At 39.2% G+C, this 20,058-nt stretch overlaps 1 long non-coding RNA gene across 2 annotated transcripts in view; it reads right to left on the bottom strand.

Annotated features, from left to right (window-relative positions):
* LOC129060750 (uncharacterized) overlaps positions 1–20,058 on the bottom strand; it is a 46,702-nt gene that overhangs the window by 1,551 nt on the left and 25,093 nt on the right. Inside the window, exons 3-5 of one of the 2 annotated variants that reach the window (XR_008527636.2) lie at positions 4,058–4,284; positions 2,539–2,594; positions 1,252–1,471 (exon numbers count right to left, since the gene is read on the bottom strand). This is a non-coding gene — a long non-coding RNA (uncharacterized LOC129060750). Of the gene's footprint in view, positions 1–1,251; positions 1,472–2,538; positions 2,595–4,057; positions 4,285–20,058 lie in introns of those variants that run through there. The other variant, XR_008527634.2, reaches the window with a different exon arrangement.

The raw sequence follows: 20,058 nt of genomic DNA, 5'->3' as shown, positions 1-20,058 counted from the left end.
CTACATTTCTGCAAGGTATTGTAAATACAAACATGTGGTTAGCTACAAATGAAAGGAAAATGAAGGACTTCTTCAGTAGGAAAGCATTGCAAAAATCAGATTTAATGTATAAGGACTACATTTGCAGATTAACCAGACAGGAAAAACCATGTTGGAAAAAAATAAAGTCTTATAATGTAAGATCTGGGAATTAAGAAATATTAAGTAAAGTCAAATTTTAAAAACTCAATATTTTTTTTAAAAAGGAAAAGAAAATGAGAATAGGAAGATTGGTAAAGAAGGAACTAGAAAGATTAAATAGTACCCTTTGTGAGAGATGTAGTGCGACAGATAACTTACCACAACAAATTTTAATTTGTATTTATGAAACATTATACTTTAAAAAGCATTTCAAGGTTATGTGAGAGTATGGCTCTGAATTATAAACTTCAGTAACTCTTCGTATTTACTGACAGATTATAACTAGTGAGATTTTTCCAAAATAATTAATTTATAATTACTTCCAAATAGTTTCTATAATTATTAAATAAATCTGACAGAGTCCAGGTCTAATACATGATGTAGAAAGACAGTAAAATGCTTTATGTGAGTCTAGAAGAAAATGAAAATAACAATCTTCTTACTAGCTTTAGGATGCATTATCACTGTACCACAGTTTGTCACTTTTCCTACTTAAAATTGAGTTAAATAAGGTATTAAGTTAAAATAAAAAATTCTAGTTCGACAAATGGGTGGGAAGAGCTTTACATAAAAAGCTTTATTCTTTTTTAAAAATAAATTTTGTTGTGTATACTTAAGGCATACCACACGATACTATGAGATGCATATAGAGGTAGTAAAATGGTTATTATGATGAAACAATTACCATAGCCATCACCTCATAGTTATCTGTGCCAGCTGATGGCAAAAGGAGAAAAGCAACTATAATCTACTCAGCAAAAATTCTGAATACAATACACTGTTATTAACTCTAGTCCTTAAATTATGCTGTACATTAGATCTTTCAACTTGTTCATTCTGCATATGTGCTACTTTGTATCCTTTCATCTACCTTTCTCCATTACCTGAACCCCAACCACTGTTTTATTCTCTCGATCTGTATATTTGACCTTTTTTTCAGATTCCACATATAAGTGAGATCATGCAATATTTTTAGTTTTGTGTCTGGCTTATTTCACTTAGAATAATATCCTCCAGGTCTATTCAAATTATGGATAAATGGCAGCATTTCCTTCTTTTTCTTTTTTTTGGAGGGTGGTGAATACAGAGGAATTTATTGTTGATGAAAGTGGCATTCAGTGGGAAGGGGAGCTGGAAAGGGGATGGAGTGGGAAAGTGGTCATCCCCTGGAGTCGGGCTTTCCCCAGCCAGGCTCTTCTCTGAAGTCCCACTGTCAAGCTATCCCTCTGAAGTCAAGCTGCTTCTCTGACATCTGGCTGCTTCTTCTCTTCTCTTCTTTTCTGCCATTCACCTGCCAGTGGAACCTGGGGTTTTCATGGGTACAGAATGGGGGGCAGAGCGAGCCAGGGGGGTTTTGGAAAAGGCAACATTTGAGCAGAAAAATGGGGATGTTCTCACTTTGGGCTATGGTTCTAGGCTTGAGGGTGGGGCTTTGCCAGGGACCCCACCCTTTTCTGCCTAGAATTTCTCTGCCTCCTGTCCCTATCAAAACCATAGTGAAAGAGAGCATATTAGTGGTTAATATGAAGCCAGAAGTGTGGAGAGAGGCATTTCCTTCTTTTTAAGGCAGTGAGATGCTTATATCTATCTAGCTATGTAGCTGGCCAGCTCACAGTCTGTCTATTCATTCATAGACAGATGCCTAGGTTGTCTTCATTCCTTGGCTATTGTGAATAATGCTGCAATGAGCATGGGAGAGCAGAAATCTTTATGAGGTGGTGACTTCATTTTCTTTAGGTATACACCCACAAGAGGGATTGCTGGATCATATAGGAGTTTTGTTTTTAACTTCTCCAAACTGTGGTCCATAATGGCTGCACCAATCCACATTCCCACCCATGGTGTTCAGGCACCCCCCCTTTCCACATCCTCATCAACACTTCTTATCTCTTGACTTTTTGATAATAGCAATCCTAACAGATATGAAGTATTATCTCACAGTAGTTTTGATTTGCATTTCCCTGATGACTAGTGACATTGAGCAACTTTTCATATACCTATTGGTCATCTATATGTCTTCTTTGGTAAAGTATCTATTCAGGCCTTTTACCCATTTTTCATTGAGTTATATATTCTCTTAGTTTTGAGTTGTAAGAGTTCTTTATAAATGTTTAGTGTTTACCCCTTATCAGATATTTTTTCCCAATCCATAGGTTACCTTTTCATCTTGTTAATTGTATCCATTGCTGTGCAGAATCTTTGTCGTTTGAAGCTTTATTACTATTATACCTTGTTTTATGGTGTTTATGAACTAGGGCTTTGCAGAAATGGAAGAAGTGGTAAACCAGTGAAAAATGCTGCCCAAGTGTCAAAAGTCCTTTGAGAAAAATCGGGGGCTCTCTAGATTTCTAGACTTACCTTTCTCTCTCTTTGCTCAAGAACTGTTTCTCCGGAACACTCTGTTCTCCTCAGCCCTGAAAACAAACATATACTAGTGTTCTTCAATAGAGTTCTCCATGCTTATAGAATTATATACATATGTGCAAATAAAATATGTGCTCCTTTATATGACAAATTATATCATATAATATAAATGTAAATTATAAGCATAAAAGTTTAACTTTTCTCTATTTCTCATCTCTCTACAGTATTTACTTTAGAATTAGCATCCAGACTTTAGAAGGACATCACAGGGATGCATATTTAACACAGTGATTTATTCAAAAAGAAATTCAGTGGATTTTCAGATAAAAAGTAAATTTTATAATTAAATTATATGTTACAAATCAAGGGCCAATAGTAGCTGTGAATACATATTTCCTGTTTCACAAAAGAGCTATTTCTTGTGCTGAAAAGCTAGTCAAAGGTGAACATACTAATATATAAGTTTGGACCTTATTATTAATTCTTTGCCAATTAAGAATGAGGTTTACTTTTTTTGAGAAAGAGATTTCTTCCAGGATCCTCAGTACCAGGGTTTATTGAGAAGTATGCTATTGCACAGCAAGGTGTCTATAGTTAAGAATAACATATTGCATATTTCTGGTCAGGTGTGGTGGCTCACACCTGTAATCCCAGCACTTTGGGAGGCTGAGGCAGGTGGATCGCTGGAGCTCAGGAGTTTGACACTAGCCTGGGCAACATGGTGAGACCTCCCCCACAACTCCCATCTCTATTTAAGAGAGAGAGAAAAAAGAATAATATATTGCATGTTTCCAAAAAAAAAGCTAAAAGAGGGGATTTTAAATCTCAAGAAATAATAAATCTTTGCTGTGATGGATATGCTAATTGAATCATTCCACAATGTATACACATATATCAAAATATCGCATTGTAATTCATAAATATGTACAGTTATTTGTCATTTAAAAATAAAATGGAACTTTAAAAATGTTACAGTATTTAGCTTAAAAATAAGTGATATAAATTATATGCTACATTATGTATTAAATCAATCATGAATATGATATATTAATTATATATAATGTATATTATATTATGCATTATATATTATATGGCATATATTAGTATGCAAAGAAATGGGTAATATCATGTAATTTTCGCGTACCTTGCTTTATTACTGTGAGAAATAGAGGGAAATCCCTTTACGTGGGCTAAGATCATACTAATCTTTTTTTTTTTTTTTTTTCGGAGTCCCCCTCTGTTGCTCAGGCTGGAGTGCAGTGGCACGATCTCGGCTCACTGCAAGCTCCGCTCCCCGGGTTCAGGTGATTCTCCTGCCTCAGCCTCTGGAGTAGCTGGGATTACAGGCTACCGCAACCATGCCCAGCTAATTTTTGTATTTTTAGTAGAGACAGGGTTTTACCATGTTGGCCAGGCTGGTGGTCTTGAACTCCTGACCTCGTGACCCACCCACCTCGGCCTCCCAAAGTGCTGGGATTATGGGCGTGAACCACCGCGCCCGGGCTGTACTCACCTTTTATAGTGGCGGGACTCTTTCCTCCCCAAGCTATACAGTGGTGAAATCCTAGTGAATTTTCTTGACATGGCAGTGATTTCAGTGTGAAATGAGCTGCCATTTCACATCTTCATGGTTTACCGGTTTTACTCAGGGCTCTTTGGTTACTCTGCAATTTCAATTATCTGATTCTGTTGAAATCCCGTGTGTTGCTGCCTCTGCAGCCTCTTCTTCCTCATTCTGCCCTGGGGAATATGTCAGATATTCAGGGCACACAGTACTGGCAAGACTTGCTTAGTAAGAACCTATTTCCATTCCCCCCGCACCCGGCCAAGTTTTAAGATCAGAAACGAGTTGGCTACTATCCTCTGTCATCTTTCATCCTAAAGTAAAATAATTTCTGAAATTCCCAAATGCTGCAGGAAAAGTATTACAAGGAAACCGAAAAATCACGTTTGAGAGATACTATAGATGCTTTGCTTCAACTTTCGCGGGTTACTTCTCCTTCCCCACTCCCTCTTCACAATCACTTTTCTTCCACTTCACAGTAAAAAAGTGTTCCTTTAACCTTTCCTGAAGGTAACTAAGAAGCATTGCTCTATGGTCTTCTCTCCTTATACTTTTCCTTCTCTCTTCTGCATTTCATCTTCCCTTCCTTTCCTTCTCTTTTGTTTTTCTTTGTGTCCCTCCCCATTCTTTCCAAAATTGTGCTATTTCTTATTTGTAGGCTGGGGATATTTAAGATGTATAATTTTATTTCCATTCAAAATTTCTACCACTTAGAGGAGATTTCCTCTTGAATGACCTATCAATATCTCAAGAAGTAAGGAATTTCTTTTTTTTTTTGAGATGGAGTCTTGCTCTGTCACCCAGGCTGGAAGTGCAGTGGTGCAATCTTGGCTCACTGCAGCCTCTGCCTCCTAGGTTTAAATGATTCTCCTGCCTCAGCCTCCTGAGTAGCTGGGATTACAGGCACGCATCACCACGCCTGGCTAATTTTTGTATTTTTAGTAGAGATGGGGTTTCACCATGTTGGTCAGGCTGGTTTCGAACTCCTGACCTTGTGATCTGCCAGTCTCGGCCTCCCAAAGTGCTGGGATTACAGGCGTGAGCCACCGCACTCGGCTGTGAAATTTCTTTAATTCCTAAACTTCTGTGGAGACTAAATGTATTGTGGACCTTAATTAGCACGATTTCCTAAAGAAGTAATTTTTAAGTTCTATGTTTAGAAGCAAAGTGTGCATGAAAAAAGAACGCCTGCTGCCAGACATTTTATAACAATAATCTGTGCCACTACTTCACAGCAGCACTACCATTGTCATTATTGTGTGGTACTCCCCATGGTACCCTGGCTTTCCACCCATCCTCAGCCCACCACCACTTAATTGTGAAGACAGCTCATTTCCCCTGACTCATTTACTGTGCTTGGGGAAATCACCTTTGTTCCACCCTCCAAAGTTATGAAATTATCTCCCAACTAGGCCAGAGAGGCAGTTACTGTTGTGGTATAGTTTTAAAATGCTGAGTACCACACTGATCAGATACATTTCCATTATTAGTGTGCTCATATTTCTCATCTCATTTTATATTGCAAAATTTTACCAGGATGGGTCATGATGAGGAGTTGTCACATAATAACTCATAACAACTGAAGTATCAGTTTTATGGGTGTTTATCAAACTAATGTCTTTTAGAAAGACTCATGGCCTTTTTTTGTTTTTTTGAAATAGGATGAGTAAGATTGATTGTAAGAGAGAGAGATTCTGAGACAGATGGGCAGATTTTCTTTCTAGATTTCAAAATCAGAGTGATTGTCATTAGTTACAACTTGAAATAATCTTTTAATTGCAGTTTTAGGCTCAGTACTCCTACACAAGCTTGAGACTTCAATATTTTGAAGAATGTGAAAACTAGCAAAAGCCACTACATATTTCTTGTCCCAGTTCTTCATTCTTCTAGCCACAGGTTTTATTTGGATATAACAAATTTGCATTTTTGCCCTTATACTGTTAGGTCACACAGTTATGTGTGGATGCCAACCCCATTAAAAAAATGTAGAATCCACTCAGTTTTTATATACCTGCAGTATTAATTACAACAAGATTGATGAGACTATTACGAAGTTGTAAGCATTTTCAACTATGAAAAACATCATGTATAACTTTTAATGAGCAATTTTTCTCAGTGCTCTAACAAATACACCTTCACATTGCTAACACTCAGAGTCTAGTTTTAGGAAATATATATGAAATCCTCTGTATTGCATCAAAAAATATTCATAATTTATCATGTAGAGATTACTATAAGATATGAAATTAGAATAAATAGCTGAACAATTCAATAGTTTGATGTAGCCATTCTCTAAATATACCTTTTTTCTTTCTAAACAAAAGGAAATCATTCACCAAATCCTCTTCCTACTCGAAGGCTTTTGTGTTGACAGTTTTCTCAAGATTTGCCATTAAATGCGATTCAACTTTGTGGATATGGTTCCAAATAGAATTTTAACTGAGATGTATAATAATTTTATTCCATATAATTTCACCACCCTTTGGCTTTTAAATTATGTTTAAATAATATATATAAACACATATATATGCTTAAATATATATGTTTATATATTATTGTAACATAATTATATATTTAAACATATATATGTATATCTAAAAACTGGCTGATTAAGTAAATATAACCTTGACTTTGGGAATTTCCTTACATCTTAAACTTCTGTGGAGAATAAATGTATTGTGGACCTTAATTAGCACAATTTCCTGAAGAATTAACTTTTAAGTTCCATGCTTAGAAGCAAAGCTTGCATGAACAAAGAACATCTGTTCCTAGACATTTTATAACAATGCTCAGTGTCACTACTTGACAGCAGTACTACTATTGTCCTTATTGTATGGTACTCCCCATGGTACTCCGGCTTTCCACCCAGAAGTCAGTCTGACACAACTAGCAGGTTGATTTTATCTTCACACTCCATTGTCATCTACTATGGACTGAATTGTGGCTCCCAAAATTCATATGCTGAAGCGCTAACCCCCAGTGTGACTGCATCTGGAGACAGGATCTTTGGTAGGTAATTAATGTTGAATGAGAAAATGAAGGTGGCACCCTAATTCAATAGGACTGTGGCCTTATTAGAAGAGGAAGTGCTCTCTCTCACTTGCTCACACGCTCTGTGTTTCTGTCTCCCTCTCTCTCTTTCATATTCTTTCTCTCTCCCCACCACGTGAGGACACAGAGAAAAGGCAGTCTTTTGCAAGCCAGGAAGAGAGTCCTCACCAGAAACCAAATCCTGACAGAAACTTCATCCTGGACTTTTCGGCCTCCAGAACTGTGAGAAAATAAATGTCTATTTTTTACACCTTGGTGGTAATTTGTTACGGCAGCCCAACCAGGCGAATGCATCACCTTCATTATATTGTCTCTCTCTACCTCATTCATTCTTCTATCCTTTTCATTTCATTAAAAAACAAATCATTATGTAACATAAAGTCTGGATACACAGCAAATGTTTTCATTTGTTCCACATTTTGAAGAACTTTTAATCTCACCCATGGGAACATATGAACTAGTTTCAGAAAACAAACAGCATGAATTTGGAAACATAATTTCTTAAGGCTGAAAAAACTAAAACTATGAGTTAAGTTTTTAGAAAATGCTACAAAAATTATCATTTTTTTACTGGGGAAATAAAAACACACACGGAAGAAGTAGAATAATTGCTAACTATAATCTTATTTAGAAAAGTGAGTTCGGGCTGGGCGTGGTGGCTCATGCCTGTAATCCCAGCACTTTGGGAGGCCGAGGCGGGCGGATCAGGAGGTCAGGAGAAGGAGACCATCCTGGCTAACCCAGTGAAACCCGCCTCTACTAAAAAATACAAAAAAATTAGCCAGGCATGCTGGTGGGCACCTGTAGTCCCAGCTACTTGGGAGGCTGAGGCAGGAGAATGGCGTGAACCCGGGAAACAGAGCTTGCAGTGAGCCGAGATCGCGCCACTGCACTCCAGCCTGGGTGACAGAGCGAGACTCCGTCTCAAAAAAACAAAAACAAAAAACAAAAAACAAAAAAAAGAAAAATGAGTTCTACAAGAGCATTTCAGCACTATATTGTCAAGCAATTAGGAACAAGCACCTTGCATTGAACATGTGTTTAATTCTTTAGATTCATAGATATTACAGCACAATATCTTCAATTAACTTGTAAATGTTTATAGTCATGGAAAATTCCTATCAGAAAAAGTATCAGCCGGGTGCAATGGCTCACGCTTGTAATCCCAGCACTTTGGGAGGCTGAAGTGGGCGGATCACAAGAGGTCAGGAGTTCGAGACCAAACTGGCCAACATGGTGAAACCCCATCTCTACTAAAAATACAAAAACAAATAAACAAACAAACAAAACTAGCTGGGCGTGGTGGTGGGTGAAAGCAGAATCCTGGAATTAAACACTGACTAAGTTTGTGATAAACTCTGGGGAGACCTAGAGGAGAAACTAAATACATAATCTTGTAATTTTATAAGCATTTTGAGAAAGTGTGAGCAGTAATAGCAAATGTAGGTAACTCCAAACAAACATGAAAAACAGCATGATTTGCAGGATGTGGCTTTGGATGTTGTGGGCACCATGGACATGGTTGGGGCATCTGGTTTAGGGGGATGAGCACAGTGTTTGTATCCAGAGTATATATCTCTGGATCTGTGTCACAGACACACTACATACTTAGGGCAAGAAGTATCAGCACTTTGAGCCTCAGCCTTCTTGCTCAAAAATGCAAGAAATAACATTCACCTCCTAGGATTTGGAGACGATTGAATGCTTTAATATATGGGAATAGAAGGCATGCTGAAACTGATTATTTCTTCATTCTAAAAATGATTATTTTTTGTAAATAATAAACAGAAAACAAGCAAAACCATATCAGCATGCAAGAATCAGTGTGGGAAAAGCAGAAATTATGTTGCCATGTTCCAAATACTACCACCTACATTTTAACAGTTGTTGAGCCCTGTGCAATTTAGTTAGCTTCCAGCTGAGCCTCTATTTTCCCACTTCTAGAACAAGAATTATCACAGTTTATACATTATTTGCACTTTAACTTGGTGCTAAATAAATGGGAAATATACATAGTCGGTGTAGAGGAAACTGAAGCACAGAGAGATTAGGAAGTTTGCAAGAGAAAGCAGAGCTCCACCATGACACAGCTGGAGACGACACTCAGGCCAGAAGTCAGGGAGAAGCTCCCCCACGACACAGCTGGAGACAACACTCAGGCCAGAAGCCAGGACAGAGCTCCACCATGACACAGCTGGAGATGACACTCGGGCCAGAAGCCAGGGCGGAGCTCCACCATGACACAGCTGGAGATGACACTCGGGCCAGAAGCCAGGGCGGAGCTCCACCATGACATAGCTGGAGATGACACTCGGGCCAGAAGCCAGGGCGGAGCTCCACCATGACACAGCTGGAGATGACACTCGGGCCAGAAGCCAGGGCGGAGCTCCACCATGACACAGCTGGAGATGACACTCAGGCCAGAAGCCAGGGCGGAGCTCCACCATGACACAGCTGGAGATGACACTCGGGCCAGAAGCCAGGGCGGAGCTCCACCATGACGCAGCTGGAGATGACACTCAGGCCACAGGCCAGGCCCTTTCACTCCACTGCCTCATAAAAGAGATGCAAATCCATGATGACGCAAAGCTGGCAGGGACCACTCATGCACATCACCCCAACAATCAAGAAGCTGATTCTGAGTAAAAAAGATAAAACTTAAATAGGATGTTGCTTTAAAATTCAATTGCTCCATTACAGGATAGGGGAAAGCTGGTTGGGAAATTGCACGTGCAATACAATTCTGACAATCTCTCTCTCTCTCTCTCTCTTTTTCTGCATTCAGTTTAGAAGATTCTATGAAAAGTTTTCTTTGATTACACATTTTAAATAAATAAAGCAATAGAGAAATTATGAGAAAACCTAATGAATTGTTTTCAATAGTAAAAATACCATTCATATAAAAATCTAGTAAAGCTATGCATTCTATACCGTTAAACCACCTCTGGTTTTTTTTGTTGTTGTTTGCTTGTTTTTTGTTTGTTTACGTAACTTATTTTTTCCTTTCTTTTTATTTTTCAACTTTTATTTTAGGTTCACGGGAGGTAACCTTTTCAAATTGGATTTTAAATTGACACACTGGAGTGTTTGGGAAGGGAGTCTGGAGACTTGCTATAGAACGCTCTCTTTGAAGGATTTATTAGGATTTTCTCTGTGCAACACCATTGAAAGTAATTTGCTTTTGGCTGGGCCACCAACTTTTGGGAATAGCGCAAAAAGAAGAGCACTTCGTGAAATTCAAGAGCGAGGTAAACGGACGCCTGTTGCCATCCCCTTGTTGCCATCATGTTAGAATTCTCACCTATCACTGACATATCCTGTTTCCACAGACACCTAGTCTAATCCATTCTTCATGCTTACCTGCTTGAATAACCTTCAGAAATTGCAATCCTCATTTTATCATTCAATTATCTTAAAGCCCATACGGACCCTCCAAAGAGCAATATGTGATACCCGGAGCCATCTCTGACTTGTCCTCTATGTCACCCCATGCCTCCTCCTCACCAACCTCATTCTCTTCACCACTTGTTCCAACGTTTAAAAAGCACATGCTAGTTTTAGATAGAGAGGAGGAAGAGGCTTTGAGATCTACTGCACAGCAGAATGACTATAGTAAATAATAGTGTATCACGTATTTCAAAATGACTGAGGGTACATTTCAAATGTCGCACCATAAAAAATCATAGGTAGATGAGGTGATGGATATCTTATTAGCCTGACTTAATCATGCCACATTGTATAAATGTATCAAAACATCACATAATTATACCCCATAAATGTATATAATTATGATTTCTTAAACCAAACTAATAGTAATAATAAATTTTAAAAAAAATGAAAGAATGACCAAAAAAAAGGGGGGGTGGGGAGAAGCACACGCTCAAGGCTGGTTTCTTTGCACGTGCTTGTTTCTCTGTCTTTCTCTCACATTAACTGGCTAGAGTCCTACTTATCCTTTAATACTTGGATCAGTCTCATTTCCTTCTATGAAAGCTTCTGTGATGTCCCTGTCTTTGTTTCCGAATTCTGCTTTGCTTTCTTGCGTCATCACAGTCCCCTGCTGGTCCCGTTTTCTGCCATGGGAACATTTTACTCATTTGTTCTATGTTTAAATTCTCCTTGCCTCCTCAGGACCTAGTTTTGGTCTGTAGAAGCTATTTACTAAATGCATAAGTAAATAGATGGATTCCGGGGTTACTGATCAAAATATTGGCTTCTGTAATTCTATTGTCAACTATTGTCCCAAATAAATGCTCATGCTGGCCTGTTCTTGTCTACCTTTTTACAGCTCATTTACAGTCATTGCTGCCTCAATTCATTTGCAAATACATTATTTCACCTGCCATACAAACTTCTTCGCATTTTTTTCCCCCAATTCTAGTCAACACTCTAGACTTGGTTCAAATTTGACTTTTTCTTTAGCCATTTGTCTTTACTACTGTGTAATACAGGATGGCAGAAATTTTTTATTCTATTGCTTGATTTTTAAATATAATACCTGGTACAATGCTTCATGCCTATTAGAGGCTCAATATGGGCTTGGATAATTATCATTCTTTGTCTCTTTGGCTGTTGGCTTTTCCTATGCCACTGAGTTTTTTTTTTTTTTTTGAGATGGAGTCTCACACTGTCACCCAGGCTGGAGTGCAGTGGCGCGATCTCGGCTCACTGCCAGATCCACCTCCCAGGTTCATGCCATTCTCCTGCCTCAGCCTCCAGAGTAGCTGGGACTACAGGTGCCCGCCACCACGCCCAGCTAATTTTTTGTATTTTGAGTAGAGACGGGGTTTCTCCGTCTCAGCCAGGATGGTCTCGATCTCCTGACCTCCTGATCCACCTGCCTCTACCTCCCAAAGTGCTGAGATTACAGGCCTGAGCCACCATGCCCGGCCAGCCAGTGACTTTTAAAAAATATATACACTCAGTCTTAATCTGTTCCAGGACCTGAAAACTACTGTGGTGATTCTGGAAAGGGGGTCATAATTAGGTCTGAGAGGACTGTCTCCTTAATGCTTTTATTTGGGGTCCCACGTTTTTACCTCCCATTACCTAGAGTAGTCCATGCTCTTTGGGTAGGTGAGAGAATCTCCTTCATCATTCTGGGAATTCAGTAGAACAGAAATGAGTGTTAATTCCTGTGCTCAAACCCAACCTAAACCTAAGTGGCCCTTCCACTCATTTTACCTTGAGGTTGAAGAAGGAAGAGAGGTGAGGAGCCAGCAGTAGGAATGTTCAGACCTAGGTCAGGAGATGCCGATTCTCTTCAGGGGGTCTGGAATTTAATGGCCAGATGGGCGGGACTAACCCAAATTCAGCCAAGAGAGAAAAAACTTGCTGACATTGGAGGGGACCTCCTGAGGTTTATTCTTTTGATTCCTCTGAGACCTGAGCTACTACATGTAGATAATAGTTCAGGGGCTTAGTAGGTGAAAAGGAGCATTCTAGAGGGATTTCTGCTCCTTCTGATTTATTGTCTTTAAAATAATCTTTGTCTTAGGGAATATACCTGAGTGAGCTGAAGCCAAGACCCTGAAACAATAAAATTGTTGTACAACAGGATTAAAATAGACTCTTTGGCCACATCATGTTTTCATAGGCTTCCTATTAAAGAATGTGCAGAGGGACAGAATGATATCCATCACAGGGGAATTTTTGTTCAAAATTTTATAGTTAATTACATGTGAAGCAATAACCTAAAAAGAATAAAATATCTAGGAATATAGTTAACCAAAGAAGTGAAAGAGCTCTACAATGAGAATTACAAAACACCTCTCAAAGAAATCAGAGAAGACATAAACAAATGGAACAACATTCCATGCTCATTGGTAGGAAGAATTAAAACTGCTAAAATGACCACACTGTCCAAAGTAAGTTATAGATTTAATGCTAATCTTATCAAGCCACCAATGACATTCTTCATCGAATTAGAAGAAACTATTTTAAAATTCATATGAAATCAAAAAAGAACTTAAATAGTAAAGGCAATCCTAAGCAAAAAGTACAAAGCCATAGGCATCACAACTATATTGTAAGGCTACAATCATCAAAACAGCATGGTACTGGTTCAAAAACAGATACAAGAAACCAAAGGAACAAAATAGAGAGCCCAGAAATAACATTGCAAACCTACAACCATCTGATCTTTGACAATGCTGACAAAAACAAGCAATGGGGAAACGATTCCCTATTCAAAAATGGTGCTGGGATAACTGGCTAGCCATATGCAGAAGATTGAAACCAGACCCCTTCCTTACACCATATACAAAAATCAACTCAAGATGGATTAAAGATTTAAATGTAAAACCTAAAACTACAAAATCCCTGGAAGATAACCCAGAAAATACCATTCTGGACATAAACCCTGGCAAAAATTTCATGGCAAAGATGCCAAAAGACACCAAACAATTATTGCTCTTTTCGCAATAAGAGCAAAATTGACAAATGAGATCTAATTAAACATAAGAGCTTCTGCATAGCAAAAGACTCTACCAACAGAGTAAACAGACAGCCTACAGAATGCGAGAAAATATTTGCAAACTATGTATATGACAAAAGGTCTAATACACAGAATCCATAAGGACCTTAAACAAAGTTACAAGCCAAAAAAAAAAAAAACCCAAAAAACAAAAAACAACCCCATTAAAAAGTGGGTAAAAGACATGAACAGACACTTTTCAAAAGAAGACATACATGTGACCATTGAGTGTATGAAAAAGTGCTCAACATACATGGGGCACAGTGGCTCACATGTATAATCCTAGCACTTTGGAAGGCTGAGGAGGGAGGATCACTTGAGCCCAAAAGTTCAAGACCAGCCTGGGCAACACAGTGATGTAGCAGGACAAGCTGTGGACAAAACCTCTCAGACACCGAGTTGTAGAAGGAAGGGCTTTATTCAGCTGGGAGCATTGGCAAGCTACTGTCTTAAAATCTGAGCTCCCTGAGTGCACAATTTCTGTCCCTTTTAAGGGCTCACAACACTAAAGATTTTACATGAAAGGGTCGTAATTGATTTGAGCAAGCAGGGGGTACGTGACAGGGGCTGCATGCACTGGTGGTCAGAGTGAAACAGAACAGAATGGGAGGTTTCACAATGTCCTTCCATACAATGTCTGGGATCTACAGATAACATCATTTGCTAGGTCGGGGTGGAATTTTAACTACTAGGTTTAGGCCAGGCAGGCCCAGGCCTAGTTTCGGGTCTGATTTTGGGTCTGGTGCCTGGCGCCGGGTTGCCTGCCTTTGGTTTCACTTCTTTGTTTTTTTCTTAAAATAGGTACTGAGTATAAAACAATATAAAACAATATGAGAGGGTCTCTCTCTTCCCTCAGTGAGATTCCATCCCTACAAAAAATATAAAAATTATCCAGGCATGGTGGCTACTCAGGAAGTTGAGGTGGGAGGATCACCTGAGCCTGTGGAGGCAGAGGTTGCACTGATCAAACCAGTGCACTCCAGCCTGGGTGACAGAGTGAGACCCTATCTCAAAAAATAATAAAAAAAAAAAGCTCCAAATCAGACAAATGCAAATCAAAACCACAATTAGATACCATCTCACACCAGTCAAAATAGCTATTATTAAAATGTCAAAAAAATAACAGATGCCGGCAAAGTTGTGGAGAAAAGGGAACTCATATACATGACTGGTGGGAATATAAATTAGTTCACCTCTTGTGGAAAGCAGTTTGGTGACTTCTCAAAGAACTCAGAACTACCATCTGACCCAACAACTATTCACAATAGCAAAGACATGGAATCCATTCAAAAGCCCATCATCCATAGACTGGAGTTTTTAAATGTGGTACGTATAGACAATGGAACACTATATAGCCACAAAAAGAATGAGATCATGTCCTTTGCAATAACATGGATGGAGCTGGAGGTCATCATCCTAAGCAAACCAACACAGGAACAGGAAACCAAATACTGCATATTCTCACTTATAAGTGGAAGGTAACTTTGAGTACATGTGGCCACAAAGAAGGGAACAACGATCACCAGGGCCTACCTAAGGGTGAAGGGTAGGAAGAGGGTGAGGATCAAAAAACCTACCTATCAGGCACTACACTTAGTACCTGGATGACAAAATAATCTGTACACCAAACCCCTGTGACATGCAATTTACCTGTATAACAAAGCTGCACATGTACCACTGAACCTAAAAGTTTAAAAAAACCAAAAATACCTATAAATGTTGAGAGAACAAAAAAAGTTCAGAATGATAACATCAGTATTATACCATTTATGTAAAGTTTTAAAGTGTGCAAAAATACTATATTATTTTTGAATACATGAATTAAAATGAATTTGAATACATGTTTGAAAATGATAAACATAAAATTTATTTTACCTCTGTGGAAAGAGGGAAATAATATGTTCTCAGGATCTTTGAATATACCTATGTTTTATTTCATAAAAGATCTGGAACACGTAATGCAGATGTTAAAATTTCATAAAGCTGAGTGGTGGTTAGTCTATCCATTATTATCTTATTTTGTCTATGTATCTATAAATCCAAAATATTTTATAAGTTTAAAAAATCTACCAACATAATGTCAAATAATCAGTTTTACTGACATTTTATTGAATTGACTGAAATAAGCAGGCTTTTTGAAAAAAATTACATGTGAAGCAGTATACTTTAAACATTAAACACATCACTTCAGTAGAAAATTGAGAAGTTCTTTGGATGGATAGATATTTATTTTCTTGCCATGGGGGCAACTTTATGGTATCTTTGTGAAATACCGTATTTCACAGGACAGTTTTTCTTGAACCGTACTTTTTCTACAACGAAAACCATTGTTTTGTTCCAGTCTTCCAGTGTTAACTATTATCACCACCATTCAGAGAACTTCAGAGAGGATGAAACTGCTTAGTTTTACTTTATGAACAAGTTATTGGCTGCAACGACTTTTCCCCACCATGGGGGAGCTGATGATGAGCTTATGCACTGCCAGCTTGGAGAGACAACTGTCACAAATACATGTTTTTTATTTGTATAAATGTAAGGGGTACAAATGCGGTTTTGTTACATGGATATATCGCACAGTGGTAAAGTCTAGGTGTTGGCTGTAACCATCATGCAAATAGTGTACATTGTACCCATTAAGTAATTTCTCATCCCTTATCCCTGTTTCACCCTTCTGAGGCTTCACTGTCTATTATTTTATTTATTTATTTATTTATTTATTGAGACGGATTTTCACTCCTGTCCCCCAGACTGGAGTGCAGTGGCCTGATCCTGGCTCACCGCAACCTCTGCATTCTGGGTTCAAGCGATTCTCCTGCCTCAGCCTCCCGATGAGACTACAGGCGCTCACCACCACGCCTGGCTAATTTTTGTATTTTTAGTGAAGATGGGGTTTCATCATGTTGACCAGGCTGGTCTTGAACTCCTGACCTCGTGATCAGCCCACAAGGCCTTCCAAAGTGCTGGGATTACAGGCGTGAGCCACCGTGCCCGGCCATTCACTGTCTATTATTTCACACTCTTCCTCCATGTGTACACATTATTTAGCTCCACTTACAAGTGAGAACATGTGGTATTTGACTTTCTGATTCTGAGTTATTTCACTCCCACATCTAAAAACTCTCCACCAATCTCATTTTATACTCACCTGATTTGATTCACAAAAGAGGCCGTTCCGTTCCTCGGCCTGCAGGTCTCTACCACCTTTTTGGCATTTTGTGGTTCAAGTCGAGATGGTTGGTTGTAGAGATTGCAGAAGACTTACATTTTATATATAGAGGAGCCTGGGTTCCTATGGCAGTATCAATTATGACAACTTTAAGCAAGAAAAGGTGGGAAAAATAGCAGAGGTTACAAAGAGGTTGCTTGAGGGAGACAAAAGGAAAGAAAGCTGTTAATAAAATGTCATTTTGACAATGAAGTCAGAATCCTTGCAACAAAAGAATAATGTATTTACTTTTTTCTTTTCTTTTCTCTTTTTTTTATTTGAAGACAGAGTCTCCCTCTGTTGCCCAGGCTGGAGCGCAGTGGAATGATCTCAGCTCACTGCAGCCCCTGCCTCCCAGACTCATGCCATTCTCCTTCCGCAGCCTCCTCCCGAGTAGCTGGGATTCCAGGCATGCACCACCGTACTGGGCTACTTTTTGTACTTTTATTAGTGACGAGTTTCACTATGTTGGCCAGGCTGGTCTCAAACTCCTGGCCTCAAGTGATCCGACTGCCTTGAGCATGAGAACAGAGGTTGAGCCACAGCAGGGTGCAGCTGCTCCAGTTTAGACGGAGCTCAGCAGCGGCTCCCGCTCCCAGGTGGATGCAGCACTGTGGACTTTGGATCGCTCCGTCCGATAGTGTTAGCGGCAGCAAAGATGGCGGTGGTGCTCCGTGGTGAAGGGTGCATGTGTGCGGGCAGAAACGAGGACTGCTGAGGTCCTCCTGCCTCACTTTTTCCCTTTGGAGGGAGATTGCTGCCAAGGAGATCCCTCTTGGCCCTGAGCTGTGCTGGGCTGGGGAACAGGTTAACACAGGTCCAATGCTTCCAGCGCTTTCTATACGGCCATCCTCAGTTTTCCTGCTTCAGTGGGCTGCTGAATCTTGCTATTTGTACCCTGGAGCTCTCCCAGAGTTATTTTTATCTGGGAGTAGTTAAATCATTGTTCTTGTTGGGGAGCAAGGGCTGGGACCACGTAATCTGTTTTCTTACTGAAGACTTCCCTTTTTCTCCCAATCTCTTCTTATAAGAACACCAGTCATATTGGTGAATTTTAGGGTTTAGAGCCCTCCCTAATAGCCTCATTGTGACTTAATTTCTTCTTTAAAGACCCTATCTTCAAATATAGTCACATTCTCTGTTCCTGGAGGTTAGGATTTCAATATAAAAAATTGAGGGAGACACAATTCAACCCATTAGAAGGTGCATTTTTACATGTTTTTATGTAAGAACTCTTGTATCTTAGGGATGTTGATGCTGCAATGTTTGCTTATAGAATAGATATCTTTCTTATGGTGACACTATGGATTTATTTTTCTGCCTTTAAAGCACTGACACATTTAAGTTTTGTTGTAGTTTTAAGTGTAAAATGATAGGTTTGTTTTATTTCATGTGACTTGCCATTTTAAAAACATCATTTATTGAATTAATGTATTCTCCATCCTCATTTTATGCTAATCTCCCCACATATATTAGTTCTAGTTTTATATTCTCAATGATTTGTAATATTTTTTGGCAACTCAACATTATTTTAGTTTCCGTAAATTTATGCTGATATTTGAAAGGAAGGGTTTTTGTTTTTTTTAAGAGATTGCTAATACCAGTAGGAACGGATGATGGATATGAAATAGCAACAAGAAGGAATGTCCCATACAAGGGAGTCCTAGGCATGTGAGAGGAGGGAGGCCCATGGCACATAGCGTGGACTTCGACAGGAGGAGAGCCCCTCTTTCCACTGAGACAGGGCAAAGGAGCATAGCAACCGAGGCTGCAGAGAGCCTGCAGAGTTGGAATGGGAATGGAGAAATTCTCTGTCTTATGAATTCTGTTTTCTCTAATCAAGTATGAGGCTGGCTGTTTTACTGAGAAGTGATTGCTCCCTAAGTTGTATGTAAATGAGTTCCTCTAGATACTGCTATGCATCGACTCTATATTAATAAACTCTATATTAATATAAGTGAATATTTTGGTATGCACAATGGGCAATTAGAGTAAATCAATATTCCCTATGGCTTTCCACCTAATTATCTCAGGGAGTTCTGTTTGTTCATTCATTCAGCCATTCTCTTTCCATCTCTCCATCCATCTACCATCTACCATCTACTACCTATCTCCTATCTATCCATCATCTATCTATCTATTATCTATCAATCATCTATGTATCATCATCGTCATCTGTCAACTATTTATCTGCAACTCTACTCTAGGCAAGGATGATATAATGGAAAAGGTGATGGGTGAGGTGCCTGTTCTCACTTAGTTTATATCCTGGGTTGGGGAGACTTGTAACTAGTAAGCAAACAAGTAGGTTCAAAAGATAATTTCATACAATGGGAGGAGTTATGAGAAAAACAAGAGTATAGTATAAATGAATTATAATCTCTTACACTATTTTGAGACTCAAAATTTTTCCAATATTTTATTAGCAGAACTTGTTCAATCTGGTTCCTGTGTCCAGATGATGGACCTGTTATTCTTCCTTCATCACCTCTTGCTCCAGGCCTGAATCCACAACTGTTTCTCCCAAGAACTTCTTTTTATTGGAGAAGGGATTTAGCAACTAAATAATGGGTGTTGGGAATGCTCAGTGCTACTGCAGTGTTACCGTTTTTAGGTGTTCTCAGCTGAGAGCTAGGAAATATGCATGTATGAACACACACACACACACACACACACACACACACTTCTATATCTATATAAATCTCCATGTGTATTTTTTTTTTTGAGACGAAGTCTCGCTCTTGTACCCCAGGCTGGAGTGCAATGGCGTGATCTCAGCTCACTGCAACCTCCACCTCCTGGGTTCAAGCGATTCTCCTGCCTCAGCCTCCCAAGTAGCTAGGATTATAGGCGCCTGCCACCATGTCCAGCTAATTTTTGTATTTTTAGTACAGACGGGGTTTCAGCATGTTGGCCAGGCTGGTCTCAAACTTCTGACCCCAGGTGATCCGCCCGCCTTGGCCTCCCAAAATGCTGGGATTACAGGTGTGCACCACCACGCCCAGCCCTCTGTATTTTAAAATAATGAATATATACTGATATTTCCAATTACAATTCAATACCATAGGATGTATTGTAGTCTTCCTCTTTCCTTATATGGAATCTCCCTTTCCAATAGTGAAAAACTAGGCCTCCAGTAACCTCAATATATTTACCTATTTTCTCAATCTGTCAGTATATAACTTATCTTTGGCAACCTGTGCCATGTCTTTGGCACTG

Source organism: Pongo abelii, chromosome 1 (genome assembly GCF_028885655.2).
Source record: "Pongo abelii isolate AG06213 chromosome 1, NHGRI_mPonAbe1-v2.0_pri, whole genome shotgun sequence".
In the NCBI taxonomy this organism is placed as follows: Eukaryota; Metazoa; Chordata; class Mammalia; order Primates; family Hominidae; genus Pongo; species Pongo abelii.
This window is presented reverse-complemented; position numbering and strand designations above follow the sequence as displayed.